Raw genomic sequence first — 26,074 nt, forward strand, 5'->3', positions numbered from 1 at the left:
AACAGAGCTCATGCGCCAAAATTCGCTCGGCAGGTCTGCTAGCTGCAGATACCCATAGACCTCCTATCATTGTGCTAACGCTAGTGAGCATTGACTCGCAAAACTACCTCTTACTTCCTTCATACTGGACACAGAGACATAAAAAGTTCATCTGACGAGGTCAGTAAGGGTAGGTAACAACTCATCCGCCATGCTGATCCTCAACACGGGGGGTGCGTGCTTAGTCCCCTCTTGTACTCCCTATTCACTCATGACTGCATGGCCAGGCACGACTCCAACACCATCATTAAGTTTTCTGATGACACAACAGTGGAAGGTAGGACTGATCACCGACAACGATGAGACATAGGGAGGTCAGAAACCTGGCCGTGTGGTGCCTGGACAACAACCTCTCCCTCAACGTGATCAAGACAAAGGAGATTATTGTGGACTACAGAAAAAGGAGGACCAACCACGCCTGCATTCTCATCGATGGGGCTGTAGTGGAGCAGGTTGAGAGCTTCACGTTCCTTGGTGTCCACATCAACAGACTATAATGGATCAAGACAGTCATAAAGGGCCCAACAAAACCTATTCCTCCTCAGGAGACATGGGTCCTCAGATCCTCAATTATTTTTACAGCTGCACCATTGAGAGCATCCTGTCTGGTTCCATCACTGCCTAGGTATGGCAACTGCTCGGCCTCCGACTGCAAGGCAGAGGGTAGTCCGTATGGCTCAGTACATCACTGGGGCCAAGCTTCCTGCCATCCAGGACCTCTATACAAGCAGAGGAAGTGCCTAAAATTTGTCAAAGACTCCAGCCACTCTAGTCGTAGACTGTATTCTCTGCTACCGCACGGCAACCGGTGCCAGAGTGCCAGGTCTAGGTCCAAGAGGCTTCTAAACAGTTTCTACCTCCAAGCCATAAGACTCCTGAACAGCTAATCAAATGGCTACCCAGACTATTTGCATTGCACCCACCCTATTTTACACTGCTGCTATTCTGTGTTTATTATCTATGCATTGTAACTTTAATAACTCTACCTACATGTACATATTACCTCAATCACTTCGACTAACCGGTGCCCGCGCACATTGACTCTGTACCGGTACCCCCTGTATATAGCCTCGCTACTGTTATTTTACTGCTGCGCTTTAATTATTTGTTACATTTATTTCTTATTTATCTATTTTTTTACTTAACACTTATTTTTCTTAAAAATGCATTGTTGGTTAAGGGCTTGTAAAGTAAGCGTTTCACTGTATGTGACAAATAACATTTGATTTGATTCTGGGGAAGTAGATAAAGTTGCCAAAATCCTCAAGTATATCTAACACCATCTGCTCTAATTCGCTCACGAAAGTAATTCAAGAAGATCTAAATGCATATTTCGATGACACTGATTGAGATCAATCAAATGATTGGCATGAAGATGCAGTTTGGACGTTTCACCAGTAAAACGTGAAGAATTATAATTCACAATTGACAGTGATGATGGCCTGTTTTTAAATTAGGTAACCTATGCCTAACTTTGTGTTTGAGGGTATTCAAATAAAAACATGTTCTGTAGACAATGTGTGGGCATAGGCAGTAGTTGCAATTGGAGGATGCATTTTATGCATATTCTATAATGATAGGCTATTCAATTGGCTGCACAAACTTTGATTGAGGAAATGATCAAGTAATACAACATTTAAAATCTGCTCCCTCGCCTACAAATAAAACTCGCACTACACCACACTATACACACACACACACACACACATCATATGCTGCTGCTACTCCATTCTTTATTTTACTGTTATCTATCCTGATAATAACAAAATAGTATGTAAAGGAAAAAAAAAAAAAGAAGTGAGCCTCCCATCCCATTCCCCCATAAAACATTTCTCCATCTAACGTAAAATGTTTCCTTGATGTTAAATAACGTCTGATACAAACTTAAAAATGTATAAGTTGATGGTTCGGTTTATGGGATGGCAAGATCATATTTTTCCATATTTTGTTCCAATTAAAGGGCCTTTCAGAATCACTTAGATCTGTGGACCACACTCTTTTACAGTGGTAAAAAAGGTACTCAATTATCATACTTGAGTACAAGTAAAGATAACTTAATAGAAAATTACTCAAGTAAAAGTGAATGTCCCCCAGTAAAATACTACATAAGTAAAAGTCTAAAAGTATTTGGTTTTAAATATACTTAAGTATAAAAAGTCTAATTTCTACAATATACAGTGGGGAGAACAAGTATTTGATAACCTGCAAAATCGGCAGTGTTTCCTACTTACAAAGCATGTAGAGGTCTGTCATTTTTTATTATAGGTACACTTCAACTGTGAGAGACGGAATCTAAAATAAAAATCCAGAAAATCACATTGTATGATTTTTAAGTAATTAATTAGCATTTTATTGCATGACATAAGTATTTGATCACCTACCAACCAGTAAGAATTCCAGCTCTCACAGACCTGTTAGTTTTTCTTTAAGAAGCCCTCTTGTTCTCCACTCATTACCTGTATTAAATGCACCTGTTTGAACTCGTTACCTGTATAAAAGATACCTGTCCACACACTCAATCAAACAGACTCCAACCTCTCCACAATGGCCAAGACCAGAGAGCTGTGTAAGGACATGTTACGGTTTTCTTCCGTCAAAGGAGAGTCGGACCAAAATGCAGCGTGGTAATTTCCATACATGTTTATTGAACGACAAAAAACACGAACAATACAAAACAACAAACGGAACGTGAAAACCTATACAGCCTATCTGGTGACTACAAACACAGAGACAGGAACAATCACCCACGACATACTCAAAGAATATGGCTGCCTAAATATGGTTCCCAATCAGAGACAACGATAATCACCTGACTCTGATTGAGAACCGCCTCAGGCAGCCATAGACTATGCTAGACACCCCACAAAACCCCAAGACAAAAACGAACCACAAAAACCCATGTCACACCCTGGCCTGACCAAATAAATGAAGACAAACATACTATACTTCGACCAGGGCGTGACAGGACATCAGGGATAAAATTGTAGATCTGCACAAGGCTGGGATGGGCTACAGGTCAATAGGCAAGCAGCTTGGTGAGAAGGTAACAACTGTTGGCGCAATTATTAGAAAACGTTAGAAGTTCAAGATGACGGTCAATCACCCTCGGTCTGGGGCTCCATGCAAGATCTCACCTCGTGGGTCATCAATAATCATGAGGAAGGTGAGGGATCAGCCCAGAACTTACACGCCAGGACCTGGTCAATGACCTGAAGAGAGCTGGGACCACAGTTTCAAAGAAAGTAACACACTACGCCATCATGGATTAAAATCCTGCAGCGCATGCAAGTTCCCCCTGCTCAAGCCAGCGCATGTCCAGGCCCATCTGAAGTTTGCCAATGACCATCTGGATGATCCAGAGAAGGAATGGGAAAAGGTCATGTGGTCTGATGAGACAAAAATAGAGCTTTTTGGTCTAAACTCCACTCGCCGTGTTTGGAGGAAGAAGAAGGATGAGTACAGCCCCCAAAAATCCATTCCAAACGTGAAGCATGGAGGTGGAAACATCATTCTTTGGGGATGCTTTTCTGCAAAGGGGACAGGACGACTGCACCGTATTGAGGGGAGGATGGATGGGGCCATGTATCACGAGATCTTGGCCAACAACCTCCTTCCCTCAGTAAGAGCATTGAAGATGGGTCGTGGCTGGGTCTTCCAGCATGACAACGACCCGAAACACACAGCCAGGGTAACTAAGGAGTGGCTCCTTAAGAAGCATCTCAAGGTCCTGGAGTGGCCTAGCCAGTCTCCAGACCTGAACCCAATAGAAAATCTTTGGAGGGAGTTGAAAGTCCGTATTGCCCAGCGACAGCCCCGAAACCTGAAGGATCTGGAGAAGGTCTGTATGGTGGAGTGGGCCAAAATCCCTGCTGCAGTGTGTGCAAACCTGGTCAAGAACTACAGGAAATGTATGATCTCTGTAATTGCAAACAAAGGTTTCTGTACCAAATATTAGGTTCTGCTTTTCTAATGTATCAAATACTTATGTCATGCAATAAAATGCAAATTAATTACAAAACAACAATACAATGTGATTTTCTGGATTTTTGTTTTAGATTCCGCCTCTCACAGTTGAAGTGTACCTATGATAAAAATTACAGAAAACCTGCAAAATCGGCAGTGGATCAAATACTTGTTCTCCCCACTGACTAAGGCACTGCGGTGCTTGAAGCGCCACTATAGATCTGGATTCAATCCAGGGCTGTGTCGCAGCCGACCCCGACCGGGAGACCCATGAGGCAACGCAAAATTGGCACAGATTCGTCCGGGTTAGGGGAGAGTTTGGCCGGCAGGGATGTCCTTGTCCCATTGCGCTCTAGTGACTCCTGTAGCGGCCCGGGCACAGGCACATTGACACAGTCGCCAGTTGTACGGTGTTTTCTCAGACACATTGGTGAGGCTGGCTTCCGGGTTAAGCGAGCAGTGTGTCAAGAAGCACTGTGGCTTGGCAGGGTCATGTTTCGGGGGATGTATGGCTCTAGACCTTTGCCTCTCCCGAGTCCGTAAAGGAGTTGCAGCGATGGACAAGACTAACTACAAATTGGATATCACAAAATTGGGGAGAAAAAGGGGTAAAAAAAAGACCTAATTGATTCCCTAATTTTAAATATACCTCAGGGGGACTAACATTCGATCCAGGTGATTTGACTTCATTCATGCTATCCAATGCTCAGTGGTGGAAAATGCACTCAATTGTCATAAAAGTAAAGATACCTTAATAGAAAATGACTCAAGTAAAAGTGAAAGTCACACAGTAAAATACTATTTGTGTAAATGTCTAAAAGTTCATGTAATTGCTCAAATATACTTAAGTATCAGAAGTAAAAGTAAAAATACTTTTAAATTCCTTATATTAAGCAAATCGGACAGCACAATTTTCTTGTTTTTTATACATTTACATTTAAGTCATTTAGCAGACGCTCTTATCCAGAGCGACTTACAAATTGGTGCATTCACCTTATGACATCCAGTAGAGCAGTCACTTTACAATAGTGCATCTAAATCTTAAAGGGGGGGGGTGAGAAGGATTACTTATCCTATCCTAGGTATTCCTTTATGTATTTACGGATAGCCAGGGGCACACTCCAACACTCAGACTTCCATTAAGAAAACTAAGCATTTATGTTTAGTGAGTCCGTTAGAGGCAGTAGGTGCTGACCAGGGATGTTATATTGATAAGTGCGTGAATTGGACCATTTTCCTTTCAAAATGTAATGAATGCTTTTGGGTGTCAGGGAAAATGTATGGAGTTAAAAGTACATTATTTTCTTTAGGAGTGTAGTGAAGTAAAAGTTGGCTAAATTATAAATAGTAAAGTACTGTCATGACTGTCCGGACCAGGTCAGGTTACAGGAGACCACAACCTTACAGATTATCTCTCAACCCCAACAGAGGAGGAGAAATCTAGGGGTCTGAAGATGTGGGGGTTTTATGACCCCTCACGCCCCTGGTAAATCTCAGGCCACAGACAAATTCCTTTGTCCTGTTACTATGGAAAACCAGCCTCAGAACATTAAACATGAAATAAAGGGACTTTGGAACAATGGTTTCCATCAGCCACAATGGTGGTCATGACGACAGATGGAATGTTTTGTTATTAAAGGTTAATAGATGATGTTATTACGAAGACCTTGTAATGTGAAGAGTTTTCCTAGTATATGTTTGATGTTTATACATTGTACGTTGTACGGAAAATATCCAAATCAAAGAGAATGTTTTGGGGAAGATGAAATGTTAAGTTAGTTGTCTAAAATTAGATTTGAATCAAATCTAGACCTTGCCTCATTAACTTGGTACGCCCAGAGAATTGCCCTAAAGGCGGGTACGCCCACTTCTGACCCAAGGGTATAAAACCTGTGAGTATAGAATTTACAGGAGGACTGGTTGACCCAAGCTGCAGCAAAGGTCTAAAAAGTCAACGAACCCAGAACGCAACGCAAGTTTGAAGACAAAGAAATCCTTTTCTACCCAAGCTATGGATGAGTAGCTGTGTCTAAGCAGGTGAATTCAAGTCGAACAACCTAGCCTCAATCTCCCATCGAATCGTGGTATCTAAAGGGTTTCATTCCTATGCTGTGAGCTCTGAGCTACAGAGCTGTCTGTCCTCAGAAGACCCCTTCCAGAGCAAAGGGTGAGGGAACAGACTCCGAAGCTAAAAGGACACTGACATTGGGAGGAGAGATCAGAGAGGTACGCCGGAGTAGTGAGTCATCGAGCAGCTGAACGGTCCGGTCCACGCAGAGAATCCTCGGAGGTCTACCCTACGTAATTACATCATTATATTCTGACCCATAAGAGCGGCAGTTTGGGGCAAGGCTAGGGTTAGAATAAGCATAGCTGACAAATTCATCCAAATGTATATTTCTCTCGTGAACTTTCTCTTTTTCTCTCTCTTTGAAATCCCCATTTTAGGTAACACGCACCATAGTGTGTTGGCCCGTTATATTAAGTTCTAATCAATAGCCTATAATGTGTTTTGTCTATGTGTATCTTTTATCATCATTTTAGCTTTTTAGTAAATAAATATTCAACTAAGATTGGTGTGGTACGATCTCATTGGTGAGACCCGGGTCCGTGCAGATTCACGGGCTATACGACGTTCAGAACGAGATTGGTAGAGGCAACTGGTTAATTAGCGGCTGTTGTAAAATCGATATTCTGATATTCTTTGAGTTAATTATGGAAATAGTAACTCAATAAAAACTAGTTTTCCCATGGTGCCCCAGGTTAATGAGTTAATAATTGCTTGATTCAGTTAATCACGCAATGAGAAACTTTAATCATTCGATGAACAACAGTCATCACATTAACTAATACAACGTCACGACAGTAAAGATACCCCAAATAACTACTTGAGTACTACTTTAAAGTATGTTTACTTGAGTACTTTACACCACTGCCAATGCTCATGTTCAATACGAGAGATTTGGGCTTCTTCTGTTGAGAGAAGAGGAGTTGTTAATAATTTTAGAAAGGACATAGTCTGGATTTGCAATCAGAGGTGTACAGTTCTTTATAAAGTTGGGACAATCTTTTTGATTGTAATTCCCCTGTTTCAGATACAATAGTTGCTATGTCAGCTAATTGATCATTTTGAAATGTATTTTTAAATTTAAATTTTACCTTTATTTAACTAGGCAAGTCAGTTAAGAACTAATTCTTATTTTCAATGACGGCCTAGGAACAGTGGGTTAACTGCCTTGTTCAGGGCCAGAACTAAAGATTTCTACCTAGACAGCTCGGGGAGTCCAACGCTCTAACTACTAGGCTCCCTGCCGCCCCATTACTGTGTAACATGTTGGCCAGTAAATTACTGGGACGATTACCATGGAAGTAATGATTGAGTCTAACAACTCGATGGATGGCAAATTCTGCTCTCCGTCTTATCAATAAATTAAGTTCTGTCTTGACTTTGGAAAGAGTAGTAGCTAACTGGTCTGAAAAAGTGTTTGTTGAGAACGCTCTGTTAACGCAATTAACAACATTTCTAATTAGGATGTCTTTAATTGTGATTTATTCAACCCAGACGCAAATGCAGTTGCATTATTTTTCATAAAACCTTTTGTTGCCATTCCATAAAATGCAGGGGTCATCGACAAATTTGATTGATCATTATGAATTCATTTAGTTCAGTTTCAAATTATAATTATTATATTAGTTTCAAATTAATTACAGAATGCAGGATTTTGTAGTTATGAAACGTTGAGCCTTGTGGCTCTTTGAAAATATTCTGGAATGTCTAATTGGCAGTACTAGGCGTGGTGATCGGTGATCAAGCTCATAGGTCAAATTTTTAAATATTTTCTTAATTTGAGAAAATAGGGGTATAGATAAAAATATAAAATCGATTCGGGATGATGTTTTATGCTTGTTTGAGTAGAAAGTGTACTCGTTTGCATTTGGATTATGTGCTCGCCAGGCATCACTGAGGTTGTAATTAGAGAGTATACTGTATGTTGGAGAGCCTTGGTTGCGTGTGGATTGTAGTTGGTTTTATTAGATTATTCCCGCAAGTCCAAAATTGCATTTTCGTCTCTCCTAATACAGTGAGGGAAAAAAGTATATGATCCCCTGCTGATTCGTACGTTTGCCCACTGAAAAAGAAATGATCAGTCTATAATTTTAATGGTAGGTTTATTTGAACTGTGAGAGACAGAATAACAACAAAAAAATCCATGTCAAAAATGTTATAAATTGATTTGCATTTTAATGAGGGAAATAAGAATTTGACCCCTCTGCAAAACATGACTTAGTACTTGGTTGCAAAACCCTTGTTGGCAATCACAGAGGTCAGACATTTATTGTAGTTGTCCACCAGGTTTGCACACATCTCAGGAGGGATTTTGTCCCACTCCTCTTTGCAGATCTTCTCCATGTCATTAAGGTTTCGAGGCTGACGTTTGGCAACTCAAACCTTCAGCTCCCTCCACAGATTGTCTATGGGGTTAAGGTCTGGAGACTGGCTAGGCCACTCCAGGACCTTAATGTGCTTCTTCTTGAGCCACTCCTTTGTTGCCTTGGCCGTGTGTTTTGGGTCATTGTCATGCTGGAATACCCATCTACGACCCATTTTCAATGCCCTGGCTGAGGGAAGGAGGTTCTCACCCAAGATTTGACAGTACATGGCCCCGTCCATCTTTCCTTATATGTGGTGAAGTTGTCTTGTCCCCTTAGCAGAAAAACACCCCCAAAGCATAATGTTTCCATCTCCACGTCTGACGGTGGGGATGGTGTTCTTGGGGTCATAGGCAGCATTCCTCCTCCTCCAAACATGGCAAGTTGAGTTGATGCCAAAGAGCTCCATTTTGGTCTCATCTGACCACAACACTTTCACCCAGTTGTCCTCTGAATCATTCAGATGTCCATTGGCAAACTTCAGATGGGCATGTATATGTGCTTTCTTGAGCAGTGGGACCTTCCGGGCGCTGCAGGATTTCAGTCCTTCACGGCATAGTGTGTTACCAATTGTTTTCTTGGTGACTATGGTCCCAGCTGCCTTGAGATCATTGACAAGATCCTCCCGTGTAGTTCTGGGCTGATTCCTCACCGTTCCCATAATCATTGCAACTCCACGAGGTGAGATCTTGCATGGAGCCCCAGGCCGAGGGAGATTGACAGTTCTTTTGTGTTTCTTCCATTTGCAAATAATCGCACCAACTGTTGTCACCTTCTCACCAAGCTGCTAGGCGATGGTCTTGTAGCCCATTCCAGCCCAGTGTAGGTCTACAATCTTGTCCCTCAATCTCACCAAGCTGCTTGTCTTGGTCTTGGCCATAGTGGAGAGTTTGGAATCTGATTGATTGATTGCTTCTGTGGACAGGTGTCTTTTATACAGGTAACAAACTGAGATTAGGAGCACTCCCTTTAAGAGTGTGCTCCTAATATCAACTCGTTACCTGTATAAAAGACACCTGGGAGCCAGAAATCTTTCTGATTGAGAGGGGGTCAAATACTTATTTCCCTCATTAAAATGCAAATCAATTTATAACATTTTTGACATGCGTTTTTCTGGAGGGGAACAAATACTTTTTTCCCTCACTGTATGTGACGATCGTCTGAAGAAGTAGACCAAGGTGCAGCATGGTAAGTGTTCATGATCTTTAATACTCGGAACACCAAACCAAAACAATAAAAGGAATAACAAACATCACGTTCTGCCGGCTTCACAGAGCTAACAAAAAACAAGATCCCACAACATAGGGGGGAAAACAGGCTACCTAAATATGATTCCCAATCAGAGACAATGATAGACAGCTGCCTCTGATTGGGAACCACACTCGGCCAAAACCAAAGAAATACAAAACATAGAATGCCCACCCCACCCTGACCTCACCAAATAGAGAAATAAAACGTCTCTCTAAGGTCAGGGCGTGACATAATAACACAATGGAACTCAGTTAATTTAACAATATGCTGTTCAGAGAATCAATAAACGTAGGATCATACACATTAATAAAGACAATTTTATTTTCATTATGGATACATTAAGGAAAGCGATTCTGACTTCTTGGTCTTCGCCTTTCCCCCAAGACGGTGATTTTGAGTTTATTATGCATCATTATGCATCGTGTTTCGATTTTTTTTCAGAAAGGAATGTTATATTAATTATAGAATTGTTATCTTTAGTATTGATAAGCTCATGGATGTGTAACAAAAAATGCCAAGAGTGTGCAAAGCTGTCATCAAGGCAAAGAGTGGCGACTTTGAAGAATCTCAAATAGAAAATATATTTTGATTTGTTTAACACTTTTTTTGTTACTACATGATTCCATATGTGTTCTCATAGTGTTGATGTCTTCACTATTATTCTACAATGTACAAAATAGTACAAATAAAGAAAAACCCTGGAATGAGTACTGTAGGTGTCCAGACTTTTGACTGGTACTGTACAATAGATCTTCACAATTGTTCATCATGGCCTATAGGCCAAGTCCTTCCAGGGAGATTAATTAAATAGCCTGTCCTAGAAAAAAAATAACAAAAGCAATTAGCCCATATGGGACTGGCCATTTCTCCTTAGCAGTAGCAAAACATATCATGTAGGGGAATAGCTTCCATCTAATATAGCTATATTTTGCCCATGTATGAATTCAATGCACTGTAGCCCCACAAGGAAGTAGCCCCAGTCCTTGTGACAAGTTAATATATTGACCATTGTTCATTAAATTGGCATGATGTCAACACAGTGTTAATATCCTGGACCAAAATATAAATGCAACTTGTAAAGTGTGTTGGTCCCATGTTTTATGAGCTAAAATAAAAGATTCCGTTTAGTCTTTTAAGAGATTTATTTGCCCTTAGTTTGTGCTGTTTCCAGGACACACCTCTGTCGCATTGGCTGTCTTCTCCAGACTTTCCACTTTAGTTGAATAGGCATCCACTTTAGAAGTAAGCAATTCGAGTGACTAATTTACAAGTTGAGAGCAGAGGTAATGCCCTCACAAACAATCTCTCGGTTGGTAGCGGCCAGCTCTTTCTGTTGTCTGGTGTTGAGCCGCCATGTTACCACTAAAGGTCTACCGATTATGATTTTTCAACGCTGATACCGATTATTGGAGGACCAAAAAAAGCTGATACCGTTTAAATCGGACAATTTTTTTGTTGTTGTTGTAATAATGACAATTACAACAATACTGAATTAACACTTATTTTAACTTAATATAATACATCAATAAAATCAATTTAGCCTCAAATAAATAATGAAACATGTTCAATTTGGTTTAAATAATGCAAAAACAAAGTGTTGGAGAAGAAAGTAGAAGTGCAATATGTGCCATGTAAGAAAGCTAACGTTTAAGTTCCTTACTCAGAACATGAGAACATATGAAAGCTGGTGGTTCCTTTTAACAGGAGTCTTCAATATTCCCAGGTAAGAAGTTTTAGATTGTAGTTATTATAGGAATTATAGGACTATTTCTCTCTATACCATTTGTATTTCATTAACCTTTGACTATTGGCTGTTCTTATAGGCACTTTAGTATTGCCAGTTTAACAGTATAGCTACCGTCCCTCTCCTCGCTCCTACCTGGGCTCGAACCAGGAACACAACGACAACAGCCACCCTCGAAGAAGCTTTACCCATGCAGAGTAAGGGAAACAACCACTCCAAGTCTCAGAGCGAGTGACACTTGAAACGCTATTAGCGCGCACCCCGCTAACTAGCTTGCCGGGAGTTGATAGGCTTGAAGTCATAAACAGCTGCTGGCAAACGCACAAAAGTGCTGTTTGAATGAATGCTTACGAGCCTGCTGCTGCCTACCATCGCTCAGTCAGACTGCTCTATCAAATCATAGACTTAGTTATAACATGATAACACACAGAAATACGAGCCTTAGGTAATTAAAACGGGATTGCAGCCCTAAGAAGTTAACAGGATTGATATGACAACAGCCAGTGAAAGTGCAGAGCGCCAAAGTCAAACAACAAAAATCGCATAATTATAATTCCTCAAACATACATGCATTTTATACCATTTTAAAGGTAATCTTGTTGTTAATCCCACCAAAGTGTCCGATTTCAAATAGGCTTTACACCAAAAGCACCACAAATGATAATGTTAGGTCAGAGCCAAGCCACAGAAAAACACAGCCATTTTTCCAGCCAAAGACAGGTGTTGCGTCTTTGGCTATGCCAGATTAAGTGATGACATGCTATTCTATAAAATAATTTCTCCGTAAGTAATATTACCTGATTGAGCTAATCATGTAAATGTAATTAACTAGAGAGTAGGGGCACCAATAAATAATATTTATAGAGCTGTTATCTTCCGAATAAACTCTTAAAGACCTAGTAATATTTCACATCAATAGCAGTCAATATTAATCGTCACCTTAATTTAGTCTCATCTGAAAGTTGTAAATTCTTGGTTATCTGCACGAACCCTGGCAAACAAGTTGAATCAGTAATACAAAATTGTGTTTAATTATTTATTTACTAAATACTAACTAATCACACAGAATTACACATACACGTAATTAAATCATAACTTGATTACAAATGACGTCATAAAGGAAAACGTCCCTAGCGGGCGGAACAGATATGACAGCTTGTTACACAAAAGAAAAGGGCTGGGTTTGAGTGAAAGAGCGAGAAGACTGAGGAACAAAGAGCGAAGCTGTGCTATCGTAAATACAGTATCTTATGCATTGTAAATTACCGCCCATTTGGAAAAGGAAAATAAAATAAATATTTACTCTGAGCTGCGCTCAGAAGGCCGTGTTGCCAAACCGAGTCCTTTGAAGAATGTCTCTGGTGATCAATTGTATACTTTGTAGTAACGTCGTTGTGTGGTAGACGGGATACTCTGTCTGTTCCTTCCTAACCTGCGTTTGCAGCTGCTGTTGCTAACTCAACGGCTAGGAGGTATCACTTCTGTAGTGAATAAGAGTTCAAAGTTCATACCATTCGCAACCAAAGCTCACACTGATGTTGGCTTTGTTCTGTAGTTATTTTCTGAACCATTCTGACATCGGACCGTCGTCCTCACATCCTCGGAACAGGGGGTTATATTGTTGTCAAGGGCTTATATAGGAAGGGAGAGGAGGGCGTGTTTGAAAAGTTTTATAGTACATGTCCCTTCACAGGGGCGAGCCACTGATTGAGCAGAGACCTATTTTATGAAAACCCAAATCTCACATTTTAGAAGCTAAAATCACATTTCATCCCATCACGAATAATTTCCTATTCAAACATTTAAATTGAACAACAATTCCATGTGACTCCGATAACTCTGATGTGTAGACTTTCCACTGTAGAGTTTATGTCATCTTATCATTGATGAGAATGTCTCAGATGACCCCCGGACTGACATCCTATTCATTAAGTACGACCGCATATGTTCAATTGGTCGGATTACCAGAATATAGTTAATTTCCCCCCACCTTCTGATGTTCCTAGAATCTCTATGTTAACCAAGGTTTTTGCAAATGTAACATCAGTAGGTTAGAGAGAGGAAAAAGGGGGGAAGAGGTATTTATGCACAAATAGAGAAAATTAATCACTAACCTTTGATGAACTTCATCAGATGACACTCATAGGACTTCATGTTACACAATACATGCATTTTTTGTTTGATAAAGTGCATATTTATATAAAGAGATCTCAGTATAGATTGGCGCGTTATCTTCACTAGTTCCAAAAACATCCGGTGATATTGCAGAGAGCCACAATTGTTAGACATGGAAATATAGATACACTTCTCCTTAATGCAACTGCTGTCAGATTTCAAAAAGCTTTACGGAAAAAGCAAACCATGCAATAATCTGAGTACAGCTTTCAGACAACAAAGCAGCCAAACAGATATCCGCCATATTGGGTAGTCAACATTAGTCATAAATAGCATTATAAATATTCACTTACCTTTGATGATCTTCATCGGAATGCACTCCCAGGAATCGCAGTTCCACAATAAATGTTTGTTTTGTTCGATAATGTCGATCATTTTTGTCCAAAGAGCTACTTTTGTTAGCACGTTTGGTAAACAAATCCAAAGTCATGAAGCGCGTTCCCTAGTTGCAGGCGAAATGTCAAAAAGTTCTGTTACTGTCTGTAGAAACATGTCAAACGATGTATGGAATCAATCTTTAGGATGTTTTTAACATAAAACTTCAATAATATTCCAACCAGAGAATTCCTTTGTCTTCAGAAAAGCAAAGGAACGCAGCTACCTCTTATATGAAATGCATGTGACCAGCGCGTGACTGCTGCCAGACCTCTCTCATTCTGTCCCACTTCACAGTAGAATCCTCAAGCAATTTTCTAAAGACGTTTGACATCTAGTGGAAGCCTTAGGAAGTGAGTCATAACCAATATCCCACTGTGTATTTAATAGGGGCTGGGTTGAAAATCGACCAACCTCATATTTCTCACATCCTGTTTGGATTTCTTCTCAGGTTTTTGCCTGCCATATGGGTTCTGTTATACTCACAGACATCATTCAAACCGTTATAGAAACTTCAGAATGTTTTCTATCCAATACTAATAATAATATGCATATATTAGCAACTGGGACTGAGGAGCAGGCTGTTTACTCTGGGCACTTTTCATCCAAGCTACTCAATACTGCCCCTGCAGCCATTTAACTGACTTGCCTAGTTAAATAAAGATTAAATAAAGGTGTAAAAAAATATTTTTAAAAAGGGACAAATCGGTGTCCAAAAATACTGATTTCCGATTGTTATAACTTAAAATCGTCCCTAATTAAATCGGCCATTCAAATTAATCGGTCGACCTCTAGTTACCACAGGTGAATTGTGAACTGACAGATTATGCTATCTGCAGGAGGACAAAGCATTGCTAGTTATTTCTTGTCATACAAGGAACATCCCACTTCATTTTAGAGGTCCGTTAATTCGTAGTAATTTTGCCAAAAAGAAAGCCACGCATTTCAATGCATGCCACCGGAGCCAGATTAGAGAAATGATTTCATTATTTTCTTATTAACTCTGCATCGGTGGGAAGGGCTCGTGCGGTAAGCAAGCATTTCACTGGAAAGTCTACACCTGTTGTATTCAGTGCATGTGACAAATACAATTTGATTTGATTTTGATTTGAACCTAAGACCCAGCAGCAAGGCCATCAGCAGAGCTAGGTGAAGCCACCACCTTCCTCAGCACTGTGAGGAAGTCATGTGTGACCCGAGTCTTTCTTACAACCAGGAAGTCAATACTGTTGTAATACAAGGTTTTAGTGCTCTCAACAATGTCATCCTGTCTGATCCAGAAAAATATTTTGCATTGAGGTCAGAGCATATAGAGAGAGTTCTTTCAGGTCTCATCTACACACACTGCTAATGGGAGACTAACAGGGTGAATTACCAGGTTAGTAAATTGGATTAACGTGATATCAAGGGAGTGTTGTTGACTCTGAGGGATCCAGTGGTTAGCCAAAACAAATATTTATCCACAGAAAGACATTAAGCAGTGATAAGAGATCTCTATCCTTCCAGTCAAACAAAGAGTGTGTGTGTGTTGGATACTGAGAAATGCTCTGCCTAACCATCAGAGTGAATGGGGACTATGGGAGGAACAGCTCATTGCTACCCAGTTCCACTGAGGTGATGTCATTGTTTGCACTTTTATGGAGAATAAACGGACCTGGTGTTTAAATGTCTTATATCGTCACAATAATAATGGGATGTTCCAAGCAGCTGTAACATCTATTAGTGTGCTTTATGCAAACATCAATGACGTACGTATGGCTGTAGCATTCACACAGGACTATTCTTCTCAGTGGCACATGCTAAACTACTTAGTGGGGGTCATAGAATAAATATCTTTCATAGATCGGGCCAGTCCCATCAAGTTATAGCCTGATAATGTGACCTCACCTGACTAATAAAAACTCCTGGCTCTGCTCATTGATGAATAAAGAACACAAAATAAATCCTTATGTTCAATGCAATACATAGAGTGTATTAGGAAAGTTTTCAGATCCCTTTCCTTTTTCCACATTCTATTACGTTACAGCCTTATTTCTAAAATGGATTACATTATTTCAATTCTCAATCTACACACAATACCCCATAATGACAAAGCAAAAACTGGTTTTTAGAAATTTCAGCAAATGTATAAAAAAAATTAAAAAACAACACCTTACCCTTTGCTATGAGCTCATTTTGAGCTCAGCTGCATCCTGTTTCCATTGATCATCCTTGAGATGTTTCTACAACTTGGAGTCCACCTGTGGTAAATTCAAATGATTGGACATGATTTGGAAAGGCACACATACACCTGTCTATATAAGATCCCACAGTTGACAGTGCATGTCAGAGCAAAAACCAAGCCATGAGGTCGAAGGAATTGTCCGTAGAGCTTCGAGACAGGATTGTGTCGAAGGCACAGATCTGGGGAAGGGTACCTAAACATTTCTGCAGCATTGAAGGTCCCCAAGAACACAGTGCCCTTCATCAAGTTTGGAGCTGGCCGACCAGCCAAACGGAGAAATTGGGGGAGAAGAGCCTTGGTCGGAGAGGTGACCAAGAACCCGATGGCTGGGAGACTAGTCAGGATCGAGGGAAAGATGAGCATTCACCTTCCAACAGGATAACGAACCTAAGCACACAGCCAAGACAACGCAGGAGTGGCTTCGGGCCAAGTATCTGAATGTCTTAAAGTGGCCCAGCCAGAGCCCGGACTTGAACCTGATTGAACATCTCTGGAGAGACCTGAAAATAGCTGTGCAGTGACGGTCCCCATCCAACCTGACAGAGCTTGAGAGGATCTGCAGAGAATAAATGGGAGAAACTCCCCAAATACAGGTGTGCCAAGCTTGTATCGTCATACCCAAAAAGACTCAAGGCTGTAATCGCTGCCAAAGGTGCTTCAATGTAAATGTGATAGTTTTTTCGTTGTCATTATTGGGGTATTGTGTGTAGATTGAGGAGAGAAAAAAAATCATCCATTTTAGAATTCGGCTGTAACGTAACAAAATATGGAAAAAGTAAATTGGTCTGAATACTTTCCTAATGCACTGTATACTTGGTACACTGACCTATGTTTTGAGTTTTGTGAGGATTTCTTTCAAATTGAGATCATACAATGGAATAATACAAAAAACATACTGGGGAATAATAACGACAAGACAGGTTTTACACTCTGCAGCATGATATGTAGTGAGAATATACTGAATACAAATCATGATCACTACAAGTACAATGTACACTGAGTAAAAAAAACAAGGGTGATGTCATGAATAGGCCTTCCTAGAGAGATCCCTGACAGAGGTGGTTAGACCGGTCCCTGATCACACAAAAACCGCGCTCTGATGCTGGTCTATCTTAGACACTCTGTGTGTGTGTGTGTGTGTGTGTGTGTGTGTGTGTGTGTGTGTGTGTGTGTGTGTGTGTGTGTGTGTGTGTGTGTGTGTGTGTGTGTGTGTGTGTGTGTGTGTGTGTGTGTGTGTGTGTGTGTGTGTGTGTGTGTGTGTGTGTGTGTGTGTGTGTGTGTGTGTGTGTGAGAGAGTGAGATAGATTGAGAGAGCGAGAACAAGACACTTCCAGTATGGGAAGAGTCAGGTACCACAAGCTTCCTGTTCTATAAATATACCACACACGTAATGTGAGAAAACATGCTCATCACCCAAGCTTCACTCTCTGGGCTGAAGTTACATATTAAGCAACTGTGTGACAGCACACAGCTGAGGGCACACTGGGTGACACATGCTATACAGCTACAGGAGAGGAACAGAACAGTCCAAAGGGGCAGCCAGCACTAGGCCTACTGCTATGAACCCTGCAATAGGAACAATGGTACAGACTAAGGGAGTGATCCAATCTTAGGCGAGCACTGATTCTGTCCAACTGGTTTTTGTCAAGCAGATAGGCTTACTCTATTTCTCGGTCTCCAACACAGACAAACATAACAGCACAAGCACAACACACAAACAAATGCACAGCACAGCACAGCCACACATACACACACACACACACACACACACAAGATACAAAAATACAGACCAACAAGACAAAATCAAAGCAACTCGCCACGCAGCAATCCCGGAAACAGGGTTAAAGTGATTACGATAGCCCTCTCTAGGTTCTCTGCTTCCTTTCCAGCTGTTCCCCATTTCCTTTCCTCTGTAAACACACACACACATATTTCCTCCCTCTGAATGCTCATCTCATCCATCCTCTTTCTTCTACCAGCTCATCCTCTCATCTCTTCTCCTCGTTTGTTCACTCACTCTCCTACCCTCCCCTCATAAGCATCCGACCTGTAACCCTCATCTCTCTTCTCCCTTATTCTACCATGTCTCATGTCGTGCTGGGAGCTCTAAAATGAGCAATGGTTCTGGGGCATACCAAGGGACTCAGAAATACCAAAAACAGCCTTTAAATAGAGAACTCTGATAAGGTCTGTGAACTGGGAAAATAGCCCAAATTTCACAACACCAAAAGGCCAGCGTCGGTCAACATCTACCCCATAACTGATACATGTTCATTCCCTTTTCTGGTGTGTGTGTGTGCAGCGAAAGTACACAAGTGAAACTCTTGTCAGAGTCGAGCAGTTTCCAATTTACGAACATCAAATATTCATTAGGTCGAAAAGAGATTAAACAGAGATACATGGACAGGCACTCACATAAGAGACAATTCTACAAGCAAAGTACAAAACTCGAGCTACCTTTCAACTTTAGGAAGATGGGGGCTGTCCAGTAAGAGTCGGATAGTCATTGCTCTGTAGCTATGCGTGAGAGAGAGCTCGTATGGGAAACCCTTTTCCCTTGGTCTTCTTTTTATCGCCATGCAAACAAACTTAACCACCCAGAGGAGAAACTGGCTGGCCTGCCTGGTCCTCAACTCTCCTCTTATGGATTTGATTCCCCTCCCATTAATGTTGTTCAGTTGTCTCCCCAATAAAAACTCCTCACCATTATGTCATGGCTCAGCCCTCCGAGAGAAGCCCTGAGGGAACACACTCCAAGCTTTGCGCGTGCGTGCGTGTGTGTGTGTACAGATCATTAACACACTACTTGATGGCGGTGTCAAAATTCCGTCTAATAGCATCCTCTCATCTCTTTTCCCTCACAAATGCACTGGATAGCAAATACGTGTTCATTGCGGTTTTTCCTGACTGTCACTGACCTACCAGATAAGTGATCGTGGAAGACAGGACACAAGATGAGAATAAGCTTGTTTAGTAAAAACTACTGAAAAAGTGGCTAATGATGTCTGACACAGAGGTGGATTTCAATTCAATAACCTGCTCACTTCCCTTCAATTTGCCCTCGTTGACTCACCCTCTAAAGATATGAGAGGACTGCCAAACCCAATGTTACAAAAAGGAAAACCGAGAAAGTTGCCAAGCTTCAACTGTACTTCGATATATAAGCACACACAAGCCTATGGCCGACCACTTACTCAATCTTTAAAGAGCATGAAGCGTTTTGTTTGCACTTCTGGTTTGCTGAGACTTGTGCTATAATACGATCAAGCAGCATTTTTTTCTCACCTTACAACAAAGGCTCCTCATAAACTAGGCCTGAGGTCAGATCCATCTACATCATCTGTCGGGGGGGAAAAATGCAGCTTGATAGTGCATGGTTCACATCCTAACTGCAGTTAGCTGGAGCATGGTTGGTGCTTGCAGCACTACAGTTGTGTTTCCTGCATGAGACAGATAGTGTATTTACATTTGGTCAAGGTCACGTGGTAAATGAGTCACAATCTTTTTTTACAGACAGGGCCAAGTCTTAATGCTATGTATGTTTTTGTAGGTATTTGTTAGTGCTTTAATTCAATACTAACAAGTAATTGTTTAAATGCATCTTTCATTAAAATAATTTATTAGTGTTTGGTAAAGGAGTCACAGCCAGTTAAAGGCCCAGTGCAGTCAAAAACATGATTTTTCTGTGTTACTGTATATTATAGACATTACCAGTCAAAAGTTTAAACACACCTACTCATTCAAGGGTTTTTCTATATTATTACTATTTTCTACATTGTAGAATAATAGTGAAGACATCAAAACTACGAAATAACACATATAGAATCATGTAGTAACCAAAAAAAGTGTTAAACAAATCAAAATATATTTGATATTCTTCAAAGTAGCCACCCTTTGCCTCAATGACAGCTTTGCACACTCATAGCATTCTCTCAACCAGGCCTTCATGGTCAAATTGCTGCAAAGAAACCACTACTAAAGGACACCAATAAAAAGAAGAGACTTGCTTTGGCCAAGAAACACGAACAATCAACATTTGACCGGTGGAAATGGTCTGATGAGTCCGAATGAGATTTTTTAGTTCCAAGCACCATGTCTTTGTGAGATGCAGAGTAGGTGAACGGATGATCTCCACATGTGTGGTTCCCACTGTGAAGCATGGAGGAGGAGGTGGTGTGATGGTGCTTTGCTGGTGACACTGTCAGTGATTTATTTAGAATTCAAGGCACACTTAACCAGCATAGCTACCACAGCATTCTGCAGCGAGACGCCATCCCATGTGGTTTGCGCATAGTGGGACTATCATTTGTTTTTCAACAGGACAATGACCCAACACACCTCCAGGCTGTGTAAGGGCTATATGACCAAGAAGGAGAGTGATGGAGTGCTGCAGCAGATGACCTGGCCTCCACAATCACCCAACCTCTATCAAATTGAGATGTGTTTTTGATTAGTCTAACCACAGAGGGAAGGAAAAGCAGCCAACAAGTGCTCAGCATATGTGGGAACTCCTTCAAGACTGTTGGAAAACCATTCCAGGTGAAGCTGGTTGAGAGAATGCCAAGAGTGTGCAAAGCTGTCATCAAGGCAACGGGTGGCTACTTTGAAGAATCTAAAATATATTTCGATTTTCACCAGGCGGTAAATTTGTTAATAGACCAATAAAAAAGAGAATTCAAAACCTCTGTGCCAATAAAAGCTAGTTTACAATTTCCCCCTCTTGCTTGAGAAATTGCTCTTTGCAACAAAAAAAGTATGCCATTATAATTGGTATACTGGATCCTGGACATCCTGACAGGCAGACCACTGGCTGTGAGGATTGGCAACAACACCTCCTTCACACAGACTCTTAACACAGGGGCCCCCAGGGGTGTGTCCTCAGCACTCTGCTATACTCCCTGCTCACCCACGACTGCATGGCTTTGCACGACACCAACTCCATCAAGTTTGCTGACAACACCATGGTTGTAGGCCTGATAACCAACAAGTCAGCCTATAGGGAGGAGGTAAGTAAACTGGCATTGTGGTGCCAGGACAACAACCTCTCCCTCAACGTCGGCTGAACAAAGGAGTTGATTGTTAACTTCAGGAAGCAGAAGAAAGATCATGTCCCGATCCACATCAAGTAGTAGAGCGAATCAGCAGTTAAGTTCTTTGGCGTCCACATCACTGAGGACTTGACATGGACCAACATGCTTGTCAAGAGGGCGCAACAGTGACGCTACTTCCTAAGGCAGCTGATGAAATTCGGCATGCCACCACGGGTCCTCTCCAAATACTACAGCTGCACCATCAAGAGCATCCTGACTAAGCATCCTGATTGCTCTGTCCACAACCGCAAGGCCCTTCAGCGGATGGTGAAGATGGCCCAGTACATGACTGGGACCATGCTGCCACCCATCCAGTACATCTTCTTTAAAAGGTGCCTGAGGAAGTCTCGCAGCATCATCAAGGACCCCACACAGACCAGCCAAAAGCCCAAACTAGACACTAATGTACTAGTCCTCTTGCTCAGTTGTGCACTGTGACCTCCCACTTCTCTTTCTATTCTGGTTAGAGCCAGTTTGCGCTGTTCTGTGAAGGGAGTAGTACACAGCATTGTACCAGATCTTCAGTTCCTTAGCAATTTCTCACATGGAATAGCCTTAATTTCTCAGAACAAGAATAGATTGATGAGTTTCCCCAGAAAGTTATTTGTTTCTGGCCATTTTGAGCCTGTGATCGAACCCACAAATGCTGATGCTCCAAATACTCAACTAGTCTAAAGTCGGCCAGTTTTCAGTTTTCAGCTGTGCTAACATAATTGCAAAATGGTTTTCTTATGATAAATTAGCCTTTTAAAATGACAAACTTGGATTAGCTAACACAACGTGCCATTGGAACACTGGAGTGATGGTTGATGATAATGGGCCTCTGTACAGTGACTTGCGAAAGTATTCTCCCCCTTGGCATTTTTCCTATTTTGTTACCTTATAACCTGGAATTAAACACATTTACACAACATGCCTACCACTTTGAAGATGCCAAATATTTATTGTGAAACAAACAAAAAATAAGACCAAAAAAAAACAGAAAACTTGAGCATGCATAACTATTCACCCCCTCAAAGTCAATACTTTGTTAAAGCCAGCTGCAGAATTACAGCTACAAGTCTCTTGAGGTATGTCTCTATAAGCTTGGCACATCTAGCCACTGGGAATTTTGCCCATTCTTCAAGGCAAAACTGCTCCAGTTCCTTCAAGTTGGATGGATTCCACTGGTGATTCCACTGGATTGAGGTCTGGGATTTGACGAAACCATTCCAAGACATTTAAATGTTTCCCCTTAAACCACTCGAGTGATGCTTAGCAGTATGCATAGGGTCAATGTCCTGCTGGAAGTTGAACCTCCGTCCCAGTCTCAAATCTCTGGAAGACTGAAACAGGTTTCCTTCAAGATTCTCCCAGTATTTTGCGCCATCATTCATTAAATTCTGACCAGTTTGATGCTGCCACCACCATGCTTCACTGCAGGGATGGTGTTCTCTGGGTGAAGAGAGGTGTTGGGTTTGCGCCAGACATATCGATTTCAGTGATGGCCAAAAAGCTCAATTTTAGTCTCATCTGACCAGAGTACCTTCTTCCATATTTTTGGGGAGTCTCCCATATGTGTTTTGGAACCAAATGTGTTTGCTTATTTATTTCTTTAAGCAATGGCTTTTTTTCTGGCCACTCTTCCATAAAGCCCAGCTCTGTGGAGTGTATGGCTTAAAGTGGTCCTATGGACAGATACTCCATTCTCCCCTGTGGAGCTTTGCAGCTCCTTCAGGGTTATCTTTGGTCTCTTTGTTGCCTCTCTGATTAATGCCCTCCTTGCCTGGTCTGTGAGTTTTGGTGAGCGGCCCTCTCTTGGCAGGTTTGTTGTGGTGCCATATTCTTTCCATTTGTTAATAACAGATTTAAAGGTGCTCTGTGGGATGTTCAAAGTTTCTGATATTTTTTATAACCCAACCCTGATCTGTACTTTTCCACAACTTTGTCCCTGACCTGTTTGGAGAGCTCCTTGGTCTTCATGGTGCCGCTTGCTTGGTGGTGCCCCTTGCTTGATGGTGTTGGGACATTTCAGAACAGGTGCGTATATACCGAGATCATGTGACAGATCATATGACACTTAGATTGCACACAGAAGGACTTTATTTTTAACTAATTATGTGACTTCTGAAAGTAATTGGTTGCACCAGCTCTTATTTAGGGGCTTCATAGCAAATTGGGAGAATACATGTGCACGCACCACTTTTCCATTTTTTTTTTTTCATTTCCCCAATTTGGACTATTTTGTGTATATCCATTACATGAAATCCAAATAACAATCAATTTAAATTACAGGTTGTAATGCAACAAAATAGGAAAAACGGGGATGAATACTTTTGCAAGGCAGTGTAGATATTCCATAAAAAATAAATCTACCGTTTCCAGCAACAATAGTCATTTACATCATTAACATTATCTACACTGTATTTCTGATCAATTTTATGTGATTTTAAATGGACAAAAACATGATGCTTTTCTTTCAAAAACAAGGAAATGTCTAAGTGACCCCAAACTTTTGAACGGTAAGTGTACACTCATCCACATACATGGAGTATACAAAACATTAAGAAAATGCTCCTTCCATGACATACTGGGGATGGGAGCGTTGCTGCACGGCTATTTTCAGGTCTCTCCAGAGATGTTGAATTGGGTTCACTTAGGGTCATTGTCCTTTTGGAAGGTGAACCTTTGCCAGGTCTGAGGTCCTGAGCGCTCTGGAGCAGGTTTTCATCAAGGATCTCTCTGCACTTTGCTCTGTTCACCTTTCCCTTGATCCTGACTAGTCTCCCAGTCCCTGCGACTGACAAACATCCCCACAGCATGATGCTGCCACCACCATGCTTCACCGTAGGGATGGTGCCAGGTTTCCTCCAGATGTGATGCTTGGCATTCAGACCAAAGAGTTCGATCTTGGTTTCATCAAACCAGAGATTCTTGTTTCTCATGGTCTGAGAGTCCTTAGGTGCCTTTCCACAAACTCCAAGCGGGCTGTCATGTGCCTTTTACTGAGGAGTGGCTTCCGTCTAGCAACTCTACCATAAAGGCCTGATTGGTGGAGTGCTGCAGAGATGGTTGTCCTTCTGGAAGATTCTCCCATTTCCACAGAGGAACACTAAAGCTCTGTCAGAGTGACCATCGGGTTCTTGGTCACCTCCCTGACCAAGGCCCTTCTCCCCCGATTGCTCAGTTTGGCTGGGCGGCCAGCCCTAGGAAGGGTCTTGGTGGTTCCAAACTTCTTCCATTTAAGAATGATGGAGGCCACTGAGTTCTTGGGGACCTTCAATGCTGAAGAAATGTTTTGGTACCCTTTCCCAAATCTGTACCTCGACACAAGCCTATCTCGAAGCTTTATGGACAATTCCTTCGGCCTCATGGCTTGCTTTTTGTTCTGACATGCACTGTCAACTGTGGGACCTTATATAAACAGGTGTGTGTGCGCCTTTCCAAATCATGTCCAATCATTTGAATTTACCACAGGTGGACACCAAATCAAGTTGTAGAAACCTCAAGGATGATCAATGGAAACAGCATGCATCTGAGCTAAATTGAGTGTCATAGCAAAGGGTCTGAATCCTTATGTAAATAAGGTATCTGTTTTTAATTTTGTATAAATTTGCAACAATTTCTAAAAACCTGTTTTCACTTTGTCATAATTTTAAAAAAAATGTAATTTAACCAGGTAGGCTAGTTGAGAACATGTTCTCATTTGCAACTGCGACCTGGCCAAGATAAAGCGTAGCAATTCGACATATACAACAACACAGAGTTACACATGGAATAAACAAAACATACAGTCAATAATACAGTAGAACAAAAGAAAACAAAAAGTCTATATACAGTGAGTGCAAATGAGGTAAGTTATGGAAATAAATAGGCCATGGTGGCGATGTAATTACAATATAGCAATTAAACACTGGGATGGTAGATCGGCAGAAGATGAATGTGCAGGTAGGGATACTGGGGTACAAACTAACAAAATAAATAAATAAATAAATACCAGTATGGGGATGAGGTAGGTAGATAGATGAGCTGTTTAACAGATAGGCTATGTACAGGTGTAGTAAACTGCTCTGACAGCTGGTGCTTAAAGCTAGTGAGGGACATGTGAGCCTCCAGTTTCAGAGATTTTTGCAATTCGTTCCAATCATGGGCAGCCGAGAACTGGAAGGAAAGACGACCAAATGAGGAATTGGCTTTGGGGGTAACCAATGAGATATACCTGCTGGAGCGCGTACTATGAGTGGGTGCTGCTATGGTGACGAGTGAGCTGAGATAAGGTAGGGCTTTACCAAGCAGAGACTTGTAGATAACCTGTCGCCAGTGGGTTTGGCGACGAGTATGAAGCGAGGGCCAACCAACGAGAGTGCACAGGTTGCAGTGGTGGTTAGTATATGGGGCTTTGGTGACAAAAGGGATGGCACTGTGATATACTGCATCCAGTTTGTTGAGTAGAGTGTTGGAGGCTATTTTATAGATGACATCACCGAAGTCGAGGATCGGTAGGATGGTCAGTTTTACGAGGGTATGTTAGGCAGCATGAGTGAAGGATGCTTTGTTGCGATATAGGAAGCCGATTCTAGATTTAATTTTGGATTGGAGATGCTTAATGTGAGTCTGGAAGGAGAGTTTAAAGTCTAACCAGACACCCAGGTATTTGTAGTTGTCCACATATTCTAAGGCAGAACCATCCAGAGTAGTGATGCTGGACGGGCTGGTGCGGGAAGTGATCGATTGAAAAGCATGCATTTAGTTTTACTTGCGTTTAAGAGCTGTTGGAGGCCACGGAAGGAGAGTTGTATGGCA

At 41.4% G+C, this 26,074-nt stretch overlaps 1 protein-coding gene across 3 annotated transcripts in view; it reads right to left on the minus strand.

Moving 5' to 3' along the window:
- The window catches only part of LOC118393463 (G protein-coupled receptor kinase 5), a 74,802-nt gene that overhangs the window by 34,652 nt on the left and 14,076 nt on the right, over positions 1–26,074 (minus strand). The window contains exon 1 of one of the 3 annotated variants that reach the window (XM_035786154.2): positions 19,488–19,615. The exons of the other annotated variants lie outside the window; for them this stretch is intronic. The gene's annotated coding sequence lies outside the window, so the exon portion shown is untranslated. Of the gene's footprint in view, positions 1–19,487; positions 19,616–26,074 lie in introns of those variants that run through there. 3 annotated transcript variants of the gene reach the window in all.

The sequence above is a fragment of the Oncorhynchus keta genome, chromosome 14 (genome assembly GCF_023373465.1).
Source record: "Oncorhynchus keta strain PuntledgeMale-10-30-2019 chromosome 14, Oket_V2, whole genome shotgun sequence".
In the NCBI taxonomy this organism is placed as follows: domain Eukaryota; kingdom Metazoa; phylum Chordata; class Actinopteri; order Salmoniformes; family Salmonidae; genus Oncorhynchus; species Oncorhynchus keta.